Here is a 13031-nt window from a genome sequence, read left to right as displayed (position 1 = left end):
GAAGACAGAATTTTGCATTGTGCCCATATTAGGAAAATTAATTCTTCGGATATATTTTTTTAATCTATCCAGGTGGTCAAGCTTTGGAGTGCAGTAGGAGAAATGACTTCACCTTCTTCAGCTGTACTGGTTATTATTTTGGGCTGTTTCATACTTCATGAAATCTGGTTAATTATTATTGGTGGGGTTTTTTTTTTAATACTTCTAAGTCCTTGTGGGTGAATTTTATAAAACATTTATTTTTACTGCTTATATAACGACCTACCTAAAATGTTTTTCTTGGTAGACGACTGTAATGTTTTTGCCAAAACAGATTCTATTTCAATTTTGGGAAATTGTTGGAAAGCTGATATTCCCATTTTTCAGCAGTGCCTGTGCCATGTTATTAAACTGGGCTTTATGGAGATGAAAAATTGGTCTTGACAGGAATCATAACCATTTGTTTACACTATGCTGTATGGCTTCATCCCATTTGTAATTCAGTGCCATGTCTCTCATACAGAATCCTTAACCCATGATTTCCTGTCAGCCCTCAAAGGCTTCCTCTGTAAAATTCTCAAACATTTCACAGATGCATTTCCTGGAAGAGACCTAGGCCTGTGCAGGACCTGTGAATTCTCCTGTTTTGCTGCATTTGAGGAACTGGAGCCACCAGCATAACTGCAAAGACAGAACTGCTAAGAGAAGGCTGCAAGAAACCTCATAAATTCTTTCTTCAACTGAGCGAGTATCTTCCTAAAAGTAGATAATTTTCTTGCCATCATTATTTCTAATTAGAAGATAACACTTTGGTGCTCTAATAATTAGAAACCCTGTAGTTCATGGCCTAAATACAGAGGGGATAGGTTTTATACTCACTCTTCTGGCAAGTATGTAAACTTAAGCAATTCTTTTCACAGATTTTCTTGGTGGATTTGTAGGCAAAGAGTAGTTTTGCCCTCGTCAGCCCTTGTTCTGCTTGGCTAAATAAAACATGCTCTTAAAAGTTTCCTGTCACAAGACATTATTTTCATTTCTCTTAACACACTTCTAGACTTTCTGCATTTAGGTTCAAGTCTGACTTCACCCTGAATGTGACTGGTACAAAATATTACAGATAATGCCTTACTGATGCTTTGGAGAATTGACAAGCCTCATTATCTCTTTTGGAACTTTCATGGTACATCCCAGGATCACAGCTGCACTTGCTTTGCAGAAATGTTTTTCACCTTTTTGTGATCAGATGGTTTTCCTAAGTTTTCCTCAATAATTTCCAAATTACTGACCGCAAAGTGAGAATTCTGTAGCATTTTATTGGTTCTAAGAGTTCCCTTTTTGCATGCCTATTGCTCACATTCTGATAATTTCATTTTAAATTAATGTCTCCTGATTTCTTGTTGTCATCACAGTGATGCCAAGGATCCTCATAAAAACACTAAGCAAAATCAGCCCCAGGACTGATATTTCAGGGAATCACCAGCATAAACTTTGAATCTGTCACTGTTCCTTTTCAGTATGGTGTATGACTAACTTATATTCAGTTTTCTGTTCACTTCATGCTCCTGCTGCCAATTCCAGCTTAGTTCATACTTTTCCATATAGCATGACATCTCCAGCTGCATGGGAGTCTAAGTAGATTAATTTTTGGTGTTTAAAAATGGAGACAGACACTGCAGTAATGTAGCCAGCTGTCCTGCCTCTGCCACACGGCCAAAATCACTCAGCTGTTATTTTTAATTGTTGTCCCAGGTCAGTAGTACAGAGGTCCTGCTCCTTTCTTTCTTCTCCTCTTGAACACGTCCAGACCTTTTTGCTCTAGTATTTAATATCTTCAATAGAAATGTAGAACTGTAAAATGGGTCACCTTCCACTAACCCAGCTTACTCCAAGCCCTGTCCAACCTTGCCTTGAACACTTCAAATTTTAATAATTCTTATTTTATATTATATGTTATAGCTTCTAAGACTTAGCTTTTTTAGTGATCAGTCTTTTACCCTATTTCTTTTCGACACAATATCATGCTTGAGATGGTTATTTAACCAATAAGCTTTGAAGCCTATTCCTGCTCTCATTCATTCTCTTGCTTCCATCTCTTACCTCAATCAAATATTTTCATTCCCTTCTGACCTTGGCATACTTGAATAATGGCTCATCATTAAACTAAGGCCAAAAAAATATCATCTTTTTACTGCTTTCCTGGCTATTAAGCGAAGAGCTCTTGCTGCTGTTGATGTTAAAACCACTTGGATGTTACTAATTTCTAGTCTTTGGATAATTAACTACTTTTTTCAAGTGTCACATTTCCCAATTACTCTTTCTACCCTTCTGAGTTCCCTAACGTACCAAAAGCCAAAACATGGAGTTTATATTCCAATAAAACTCCCCATTCTCCACAGATACTGTCAGGTGAATCAGTGCTGGGTTTTACACACTGGTTTTTTGCTCAGGTGAATAGCTCCAATCTCTTTTCACTTCCTTGCTTTCCTCCTGACTGATGAAAATCCTTGCCCTTACATCATTGCTGCAATACCTCATGGCATGGCTGTGGGATTATTCGACCTGCTCAGGAGAGGTCCAGGGATGACATATTCGAGAGCAGGAGTGCTGGACACTTGTTTACAGCCCTTCCTGAGAAGATCCCAGAGTGCATGTTAAGCTTTAAAAACCAATTGCCAGCTCTTGAAGGAATTATTACATCACTCCAATGCTGAAATGCAGCTGCCTCAGGGGAAAGGCAGGGAATTTTTAATAGTGCACAAAAGTATTTCAGCACTTCAGAAGAGAAAGTGAATAATGCCATAATCAACTGAGCAGAAAGGAATGTTTAGTAAGTAGTCATATATAGTTGTTTTAACTGGATTTAGGCCAGAAGCCTGGGAAAAACTTGCTGCTAATGGCAAAAATGGAATTGGGGTTTTTAGGTCACCGATGACCAAGTCCTTTGGTTTTCATATGCATTTTAAACCACAGCACCTGAAGCAGCAGGGTCGTAGTGGAGCTTTCTTTTATAACTGGTTACCAACATTTCCTCCTTCAGTGGGCAGGAAAGATGTGTGATTTCCCCAGGAACTCACAAGAAAGTAAGTTCTATCCAGGCCTGTACAGAGAAACAGCAATGTCACAGTCAGGTTAGCAGGAGAGGAAATAAAACTGGAAATATTATTCTACTATTATATATATTGATTTTGAAGTATATAAGCATACAGATATCTGTAATGGCTATAAATAAAAATCCTATTTTATGTAATATCTGTTACTCAATGATGTATATATTTTATATATATATATATATATAATATTTTTTGTGTCCTGGTTTTGTAAAGAAGCTCCTAAATAGGTGATGGAAAGCTGTTGAAGCCAGGAAAAGACTCTGACTTTCTGGAGAATAGATTAGGATGGGAGACAAGGGAAGAGTTAGAATAAAAAGTGATTGAAGCTTTTAAAATAGTGAATGTTGAAAATTACATTGTATGAAAGGAAGAAATTGAAACTCTGAGTGAATTCTTGGGAGCTCATAAAATTAAAGACAAAAAAGGTTTTCCCTGTCTGTATTTCCCTGTCTGTATTTCCCTGTCTGTATTTTAGTATGAAAACCTAATAAAGAGATATTTTAAAGGGTTTTTGCTTCAAAACAACCCTTGAAATGTTCTTCATAATGACATTCTGAAATCATACATTGTTCAGTCAAAAACAGAACAGCAAAATTTGGCCCATAATGAGGGATTTTATGGCAGTACAAGACAGAAGCAAACTGCCACCAATATAATCTGAGTGCAAGGGACTGTGGATGAGAGGCCGTGTTTTCTATGGCTGTCCATAACTTTATATCAAGACTCAAATTACTTTTCTTAGCTTTTTTTAAGGAAAAGTAATAGAAGAAGACACAGAAAAGCGCAACTGAAAGAAGAAACTGAATATATTGTGGGAAGGAACCTGAAGATTAGCATATTCCTGGCTGAGTTAGGCTGATCTACAATCAGAATGTGAGATTTATGAAGCTTATTTATTTTTGGCTTGTAACATTTTCATTGGACTACACCCAAACGGAGTCTTTGTCCAGCAACAACAGGCTCCTTAAGTTGTGCGGTTTTCACACTCACACCTGTTAATATATTTTAAAGGAAATACTAAAAATATGTTACAAGTAGAGACATAACATATGTCAGTAAGAATGAATGACGTGATTTAGAATTGAAACCTTCAAGGTGCCTGGTTGGTGAGCCATGCTCCAAAGCACTGCAGGTTGACCTCAGCTGAATCCAGGAAAATTGCTGTGATGGATCCTTGTCAGTCCTATTCCATCACTTTGGTCTCTTAGTGTGGGGTTCAAGGTTGCAAGAAATGTTGGAAAATATTTTGTGATGTGATGGTGAGTTGAGACAAAGCTCTGGAGATCTGCATCTGCTGCATGTAAACTTGGAGGGCTGAACTCAAAAGATTTTTGTCCCTTTCAGCAGCAAGTCCCCATCTGGAAGCAAAGAGGGATTTGAATTGCAAAGGCTGAGAAGTTGAGGAGCAACTCACAGGGACAAATTTCCTAGCAAGAAGAAACATAGAACAAACAAAGAAAACAATAAAAATGCTCTTTGCTTTAGAAAGATCTAAACAGTTCTTGTTTTGTGTAAGATGAATTGCATTTTTTCCTTTTTTGGTGAGTCTGCAAAGGTTTTCATCAGCTGTCACCTATATCAGTGGTACTTTGGAATATGCCAGAAGATCGGGGGGGATATTTGAGCTCCTTGGCACTTTTGGTGCCTAAACACAAGGGCTGCCAGCATCTTGGGGGCTTTTTGGGACCTAATTCAGGAAAGGGAAAAGGGAGTACTAAGGTGGAGTACTGCTTCTGAAGGGAGTAAATCTATTATAGCCTCACTTTGCAAACAACAGCCTTTGGAAACATCGCTTTGAAATGTAATACCCTGAGTAGATGTTCAGTCAAATATTTAGAGAGAGATGTAAGTAAGCTCTAGGAGTGAAAATTTGGGAAGGGAACAGAAACTTGTAAATAGATACACAAATAAGGTCACTCTTTAATAGGTTCACGGCAATCACACATGGAAGAAAAACATGACGGTACATGTGTTAAAGGAAGCAAAAATAATCAATCACTGGGAGCTGGGCTGGTGTAATTAGTTAAGGTAATTCTCCCAAGTGAAATTAATTTTTTCTAAAATATGCTAGATATTACCATGAAACCTATCAAATAAAAATTCATACAGCCATGCTTTTTCATTGCCAGCTTAAAGTAACAATACTGACCTTGGTATGAAGTAATTTCTTGAGACTAGTGACCAGCTTGGGTTAATGATCCTTGGCTGTGCTGCTGACCTTCATCTCCTCCCAGCCAGGCATTAATCCTCAGAAAATTTACTGCATCTTGATTGTTATTGCTCACACATGTCCAAGCCTCAGGAGCTGGGGCAAACATGTAAGTTGTGCTTTGCATCAAAACTCTTACAGCAAAAACCAAAGCAAGAACAGCTTTGGAACTTTAAAAAAATTGGAAAGGCAAATCATCTGATTTTGATCAAAGAATTAGTAACAGCCCTGACTGTGCACTGCTCTCTCTGTATGAGTCTTGGAGCAGTTATTGAAGAGAATTACAGAATACAAAAAATGTAGCCCTTGGCATTGACTATCAGGGTCAGGCATTCCTGAAACTGCCATCAACTTTGAATTTAAATGCCAAGTACAATATTTTGCCTTGATGCAATTCTTCCAAGTACCATCCATCCTCCTTGTGCTGGAAGTGGTGCAAATCAGAACAATGCTTTTCTGAAGGTATGAAATGAGTGGGAAGGTTTTGGCTCATCAAGCCTTTTTCACTACCCACGGGTCACATAATTAATTCTTGCACTTAGCTACAGCTTGCAGAGGGAGATGATGAGGCAGAGGGTTTGCCTAAGACCTTACAAAAAACCATATGTAGAGTTATAATTAGAAAATGAGATGTTTCTAGTTAATACTGATGTTGGTGTTCATTCCTGAAGACTTTTTTCTTCACTGTGCTAAGGATGTGATATTTATTCACCTGATGATGGTGAACAAACCAGAGTTACCTTTTCTAGCACCAAGAATTTCATCAGAGCTCCAGATTCAGAAACAAATAGGAAGAAAAATAGGTGATATGATCCTCCTTTCTACAGTTGTTTGAACTGGCAGTTCTGGGGAAAAAAAAAAAAAAAAAAAAAAAAGAAATGACACAAACCCCATGACTGAAATCAGACATAAATACTTCACTGTATCAGAGGTCTTACTGTTAAATTCAGATCTAACTAAACAACTTCTTCCTTCTGAAAATGAACAAACAAGAAGTTTGAGTAGGAAGACATCCTAGAATATTTTAGCCATGTCAGTTAATGTCTGTAGAATTTATTTAAGCAATAACACTTTTCCTTGAAAACTAAAGGCTTTGAAGGCCTTGGCAGATCCATCTTCTTCCATTTTTTGTGACTTTCTTGTCCCAGTTATTTACCAGCTTAGGCTCTGCATTGCCTCCCAGCAGCATTCTGGCTAAGGGGAATCATATGAAAACCTTGGAAATGCTGTATTTTAACCAACAGTGGAGATAACCCATGAAAAATGTCAGGAATTTATTTCCCCCATAAACAATTAATCACAATGTCTTCCCAGCATTCCCATGTCTGCCAGTCTGGAGAGGCAAATACCTGAGGACAAAGAATAAAACACCTCCTAAATGTTTTATTTTCAGGGCAATTCCTGACTCTATGCAGATGTGGATGGAGCAAGTGAAGGAGTGGTTTTCCCAAGAGAATAAAAGGCACCAAAATGCTTTTTAAAGACGTCATGAAGACTGTTGTGCATTTTTTAATGACAATAAGAAGTCATCTTCCCACACTATAAATAACTTTGTAAACTTTCCATTAGAACTATTTGCATTAACATAAGCTGTATCCAAAAATCCAGTAAAGTCTTTACAAAGTGAACATTTTATTGATAGTTTCCCTACTACATTTTCATAACAAAAATGTACAAACAATTTGGTTTTTCTCTAGTTCTAAGAGGATTTTACTGAGATAAAAGGAGACGTTCAGGAGTTGGTCAAAACACTAATTTTAGTGTAAATTTAGTATCTTGCAGTGCAGGGGAGGAAGAAGGAAGATTTTAAGGGAGACTGAAAGAACTTATTAAGAAAATATGAAAATAACAGGACTTTATTTTTTCAGCTGATCTGTGACACGAACTGAAAGATTTTGTTCTCCATATCTCTTTTGACCTCCTGGCATTTCACTAACATGAAGTTTATCTAAAAATTCTTTTTTCAAATATTGGTTCTAGTGTCACACTGACATTGCAATATGATTGGTATTTTTATAAATGTCAGCGTGCGGGTAATAAACATTGATGACTTAACTAAGGGCAAAAAGTTATGGATGGCTCATCACTCAATACTATTCCAGCTCTGTCTCAATATCCCATACCTGAGGCAAGCATCCTCAAATATTTAATTATTGATTACCAACAGCCAGCTTAAAAATATTTTGAGGAATGGAGAGCTATCAACAATGAAATACATGGTTTTGGTATCTCATCAGAGATTTCTCTCTTTTTTTCTGCCAGAAAAGGAATATACTAATGAAGACCTCAGGTTAGTAGATAGATATATTCTTTAACTTTAGAATGCCTCACTTTGCAACAAAAAACTATTAGTTAAAATGGCTAATGTGCATGTAAAGGAAGAAGAGGGACTAAATTAATATACTCCAAAATTCAAAAAAATCCCTGCAATAAAGTTAGTGGATATCTCTGCAATAAAAGCATTTTGTGTGGAGATCTTGATGTCGGTATTTTTCTGCTTTGTTAATGATGATGTTCAGCAGTCTGCTCCAGACAGGACAGTTAAGTTCCATCTGGATGAAGGCAGCAGGGCATTGCTACCTGGCAAGAGGCCTCTGGCCATGCCTGAAGGCACACCCTGGATCAAATCCAATCCATATCCCTGACTGTGGACAAGAGCAGAAGAACAGGGCAGAAGTGTGAGGATATTCCCATTACAACGCTTTGTCTTGCAGGACATGGAAGACATGGAAGGCGTGGAAGGAAGTGTTTCATTTTCTGATCTCCCAAAATTAGCAAGCAACATCCATCCAGGGCAGAGACCAGCCTTCCCCTCCTGATGGTGGGAGAGCAAGTCTGTCACTGCTGTGGCACAGGGAAGGACAGATTCGGACTCTCTTTGGTTCACAAACTGCAAATTCGGGGTCCACAGAGAGTTGGGGGAGAAGTGAGGATGGGCTGCACACACTGCTGGCCTGAATCAAAGCTATATGGAGCGCCTGACACAGCTGAGTCTTGGACAGGCCTCTAGAGGGGTCTTCTCTGACCTGTTTTCTTGTGAGAAAATAGAGAAAATGCTCAAATTTACCGTTCCACCCACTTTCATCCACCTGAGGAGTTTGGACTGTCCTTTCTCCCATGCGAGGAAGGACCAAAGCCACTGTGGTCATTCCTGATATGTCCGTAAAGATATCTGTGATAAAGCCTGCAGAGTTTTCTAGGCAATCTATTGCACATCTACACTTAAAGTTAGAAAGGGCTTTTCAAAATGCCTATTCCAAACAGCTTTCTTTTCAGTTCAAGCCAGTGGCTCCTTGTTTCCTCCAAAGAAATAAGATAACTCCGTGGAATGTGTCCTGCAGTGAAAGATTGTTGTCGTGTCTGCCACTTTGGGCACTGTGGTGTTTAACACCAGCTGGAAATTCGACTCCAATAAGCCCCTGCCCTTCCTCCCTGCTCCCTCCTGCTAGAGAGGGACAAAGGCAGAGACTGAGGGTTAAGATAATTTACTGAAAGCAAACAGCAATGGGGTGAGAAATGCACAGTAACAGCAGCAACCTGTTGGAGTAGATCAAGATTAAACACAATCACACCTGATTCACTCTATATGTGCCAGAACATGAGGAAAACAATCACTCCTTCTGCTCTAGTCACATCACATTTACTGGGCAGAAAACTTCCTTTCTTCGTGCAGGACGATTTTTTTTCAAAGGGTTTCTTTTTTCTCTCTAGCCCTGCCAACATTCCTTTCACATGAGGAAACTTGAACAGATTGAAGCCCTTGTTCAGAGCATGGTTTGTAGTACAAACATGCTACAGTTATCAACTCACAATGCCCAAACACACGGGGGGCAAAAACAGACTGAGACCCCACAACATAATTTCAGAAAGTGGCACAATAAATAAGTGTTATAAAAGCAGATCACTATTTTGTGATCTATTCATGAAAACTGGTAAAACTAGTGTTGTCTGTAAGATTGAAGATATATATACTCAATAATTAAGAAGTTCAATATGAATACAGTTTTACAATATAAAATAAAATTTACCTCAGCACACTTTCGCTTCATCTGTTCGGATTCCACAGGTTAGCTTTATAACACAGCCAAGGAGACAAGAGTTATTATGGAAATTCCACCTGTCCCCACTGGTATGTACCCAAAACTGAGGCCAAGTCTAGCATGATGTCAAAATGATTCCACTCACACAAGAACAACATTAGCCTAACTGCAAGCATTTGATGTTATCCAGACACTCCTAGAAAAGGGAGAAAAGCTAAACTGGGCTGAATTTTTGCTAGGGAAAATATGCAAAAATGAGGTGCTATGATTTCTGCTGAGTATTCATCTCTGAAAAATTTTTTTTTTAGCCTTCTCATGTAGAGTGTGAGACTGCTAAACAAAGGCATGAGAGCAGTATATACACATTTTGTATCCTAGTTGAACAATATGATGAATTCCAAGCACTTATGCACATGGTTAATATGCACGTTCATGGATCAGCTCCTGGAAGCCTTACCTTCTGAGAGGACAGAACAAAGCAACCATCATTTAGATGTAGTGCAGTGCCAGTCCCAAGGGGGTCTTCTAAGAGAACAAAAAATCTCTATTTGTTTGCATGTGGCCACTCATATTAGTTTTTAAGCTGTCTGAGTTTTTGTGGAGGTTTTTTGCATAGCATGTCTGAAATAGGAACTGTTTGGAACAGAGTACTGGGTTAGATTTTTCAAGATTGTTTCGATTTTTCCTTAAAAAAAAATGAGTAGGCTATCTGCAAATAAACTGGCAGAGAGGGAGGTCTGAACCCACAATACACTGGTTTTTTCAGTGGCAATGATTCCATCCATTCCATTAGTGGAGAACTAGGTTACTAACACAAAAAAGATTGTCACCACTCAGTGATTTAATGGATGATTTCTGTTTCTCCATTCAATTGCTGAGTCATCCCTTTTTGGTGTCCATAAGGTTTGTTAAGGTCAGAGCTTCTTTCTGGTGTCACGTTGCAACTGAATTGATTAGGGTAATAGTTCAGATGCAGCTCATGAATGGATATTTTTCCCCTGAAAGAGATATTTAGGTGAGGACATTCAATATTAATTTGGGCAGATTTATCAAGAATACAGGACCAAGGAAAAAAAAAAAGGAGAAGGAAAAATAAAAACAGAAAGGAAAAGTTCCAGTATTCCCTGGCAGATAAATCTGTAGTGACTAATTGTATCTGATGGTTGTAGTAGCATTTTGCTAAACAATGTTTATAGTTCCTGTAGTGTATAATTTGGCAGGACACTGTTGTTCCTTGAGAACGTGGAATTCAAATGCCTCGACGCTGGAAACATACTGTAATTAAAATTGCTGTTTTATTAATGGGTGGTTTGTGAGCTATGTGACCCTCCACTCCAGCAAAACTGGAAATAGTCCCAACAGTTATGCCTGAACTGAAATAAGACCTAGAAATTTGACATGAGTGCAGGGAAAAAGCATCTGCATGGGTCAGAGAGTATAAGCATGGAAATATATGAGATTTTTAATTGAAGCTCAGAGAATAGTTTTAAAAATACAAGTAGTCTGAAATCTGCATAATTTCCTTTGCCAGTCTATACACGAGACCATCCTTGAAATTTTTTTAGGAGGGCACTGATGAGTTCAGTGGGAGCTCTGTTAAGCTCCAGCATTCCTAACACAATGCCAGAGCACAGGCAGTAGAAGGTGCTCTTGTAACAGCAAACAGCGGTGCTGGATTTGACCAGTGAGGGCTCAGAATCCTCCTGCCCCTCATGCACCCTGTGTTCCAAAAGCCGTGGAGCCAAAGGATTGCTCAACCTGATCGTTTTTAATCAAACAAGGCCAGCTTTAGCCACACTGAAGTGTATAGAGAGAGAATTCCTTCATGGTCTGGGGACTTACCCCATTGCTTTGCTCACTTTCTCCAGTCCTCTATCCACATACCCACAGCACCTGGTTTATCCCACACCCCTGGAAGTTCTGACAGCTCTGATGGTGCAGAATATTTCTTTATTTAAATAGATTATAAAAGTTAATTTCTACTAAATATGGTTTTCCTACATATCCATTAGGATAGGTGAGTGTGAAACAACTTTTACTGCTTCACAGTGTCAGATATTGGGAATTCTGTTCCTGCAGTCTTCAGGAAAGGGAGCTGAGCTTTTTCCTGAGCAGCTGTTAATGGTGAATGGGAGAAAACTCAACAGTTTTCCAGTTGTTTTAATATCCCCTCCGTTTTTATCTGAGCATTGCACCTACAACAGAGCTGGCGCTTTCCAAGTGCTTTCAAACGCCCAGGTAAAACAGCATGAAATTGTGAAAAAGGACCTTGTGACTGGACAGTTGTTGTGGTTTCTGGTTGCCATCGTTGGATCTCAGCAGTCACAGAATGAGGTCTGTGGAAGGGAAACAGATAAGTAACACATGTTAAGTGAGCTGGAACATTTGAAAAAAATGGTAACATTTTTCTTTAGACATTAATGGATGAATTTCAATTGTCCCTTCAAGGCCTAAAACAACTTACATCTGTTACTTGCTAGGGGAAGGCCTGTTTTAATTCTTGCTATGCCCTGGAAATGACTGTGTTTTCACTCTCATCTTAGTATCAGTAAACCAGTACTCCTAGAATTATTCTTTAAATAAGTCCTTTCTATGGATTTTTATAGTTCATGGTGATTCCCTGTCTGAAGAAGAGTAAGTGCTCATAAGATTTTTCCTGGAATTTAAAGGAAGAAATTGTTTTGGGTATCTTTTACAATAGTGTTTCATGATTAATGACAATATTAGTAGCCAGACAAACCAAAAGGGCACATGCTTTAAGAAGCCCCAAACATCACACATATGGATTAATATGTAAGAACTTGTTAATGTTTAGAAGAAAAAAGGAAACTGATGTTTTGAAGTCACAAGACCAAGTTTTTTTTTCCTTTTACATCTCAAATGTGATTCTTTATTTACAGCCCACTGCGGTTGTGCTCATTAGCTATGACTGAAAAGCTGTGCCAACAGGTTTCCATTTAAAAAAAAAAATCAAATAAGAAGAAGAAGAAAAGGAAATGTAGAATTGCATGATCATATGTCTAGTTGGTTGTTTCTGAAGCAAAAATTGGTGCATTGCAAGACTCAGAATTCCAGATTCAACAGGCATTTCCCTAAATGAACTGTCCTGTTCTTCTGCACAATAAAGAGATATTATCCCTTTAATAGTATTGGCCTTTAAGCTGGCACAGTAACCCACACATCCTCAAACTGTACCACCAGACATCCTGATGCTTTGTTTGGCAGAACATTTGAACAGAGAAAATGTGATGGGTAAAAATGATGAATTCACCTGGAGAATTATCCCTGTCTCCTAAAAGACAATCCCACTTGTTACAAACCTAGTCACTGCAATTATATCTTCTAGTAGTTGAAGTTACCATAGAATGATAAAATCACAGGATGATTTGGGCTGGAAAAGATCTTAAATATAAGCTGGTTCCAACCCCCCTGCCATGGGCAATGATGCCTTCCACTAGATTATGTTGATGCTTAAAGTAGCATGAATTTATGGAAATAATGCACTGGGCACTGCTTCTGCTGCCTTAGAGACAGGACCAGTAGGGACCAGTGTGTTCCCACACTCTCAGCAGTTTCCATTTGCTTTTTCCCATGTGTATCCTTCACAAAATTCACTCCTTAAATGGCTCTGGTGTTCCCCCAGCCACCTCCCTCCCCACCCCCCATCAGAGGACCGATGGTCACCAAGGGAAA

Source organism: Coloeus monedula, assembly GCF_965178545.1.
Source record: "Coloeus monedula genome assembly, chromosome: 3".
Taxonomy (NCBI): domain Eukaryota; kingdom Metazoa; phylum Chordata; class Aves; order Passeriformes; family Corvidae; genus Coloeus; species Coloeus monedula.
The sequence above is the reverse complement of the archived record's forward strand: the minus strand, read 5'-3'. Positions refer to the sequence as shown.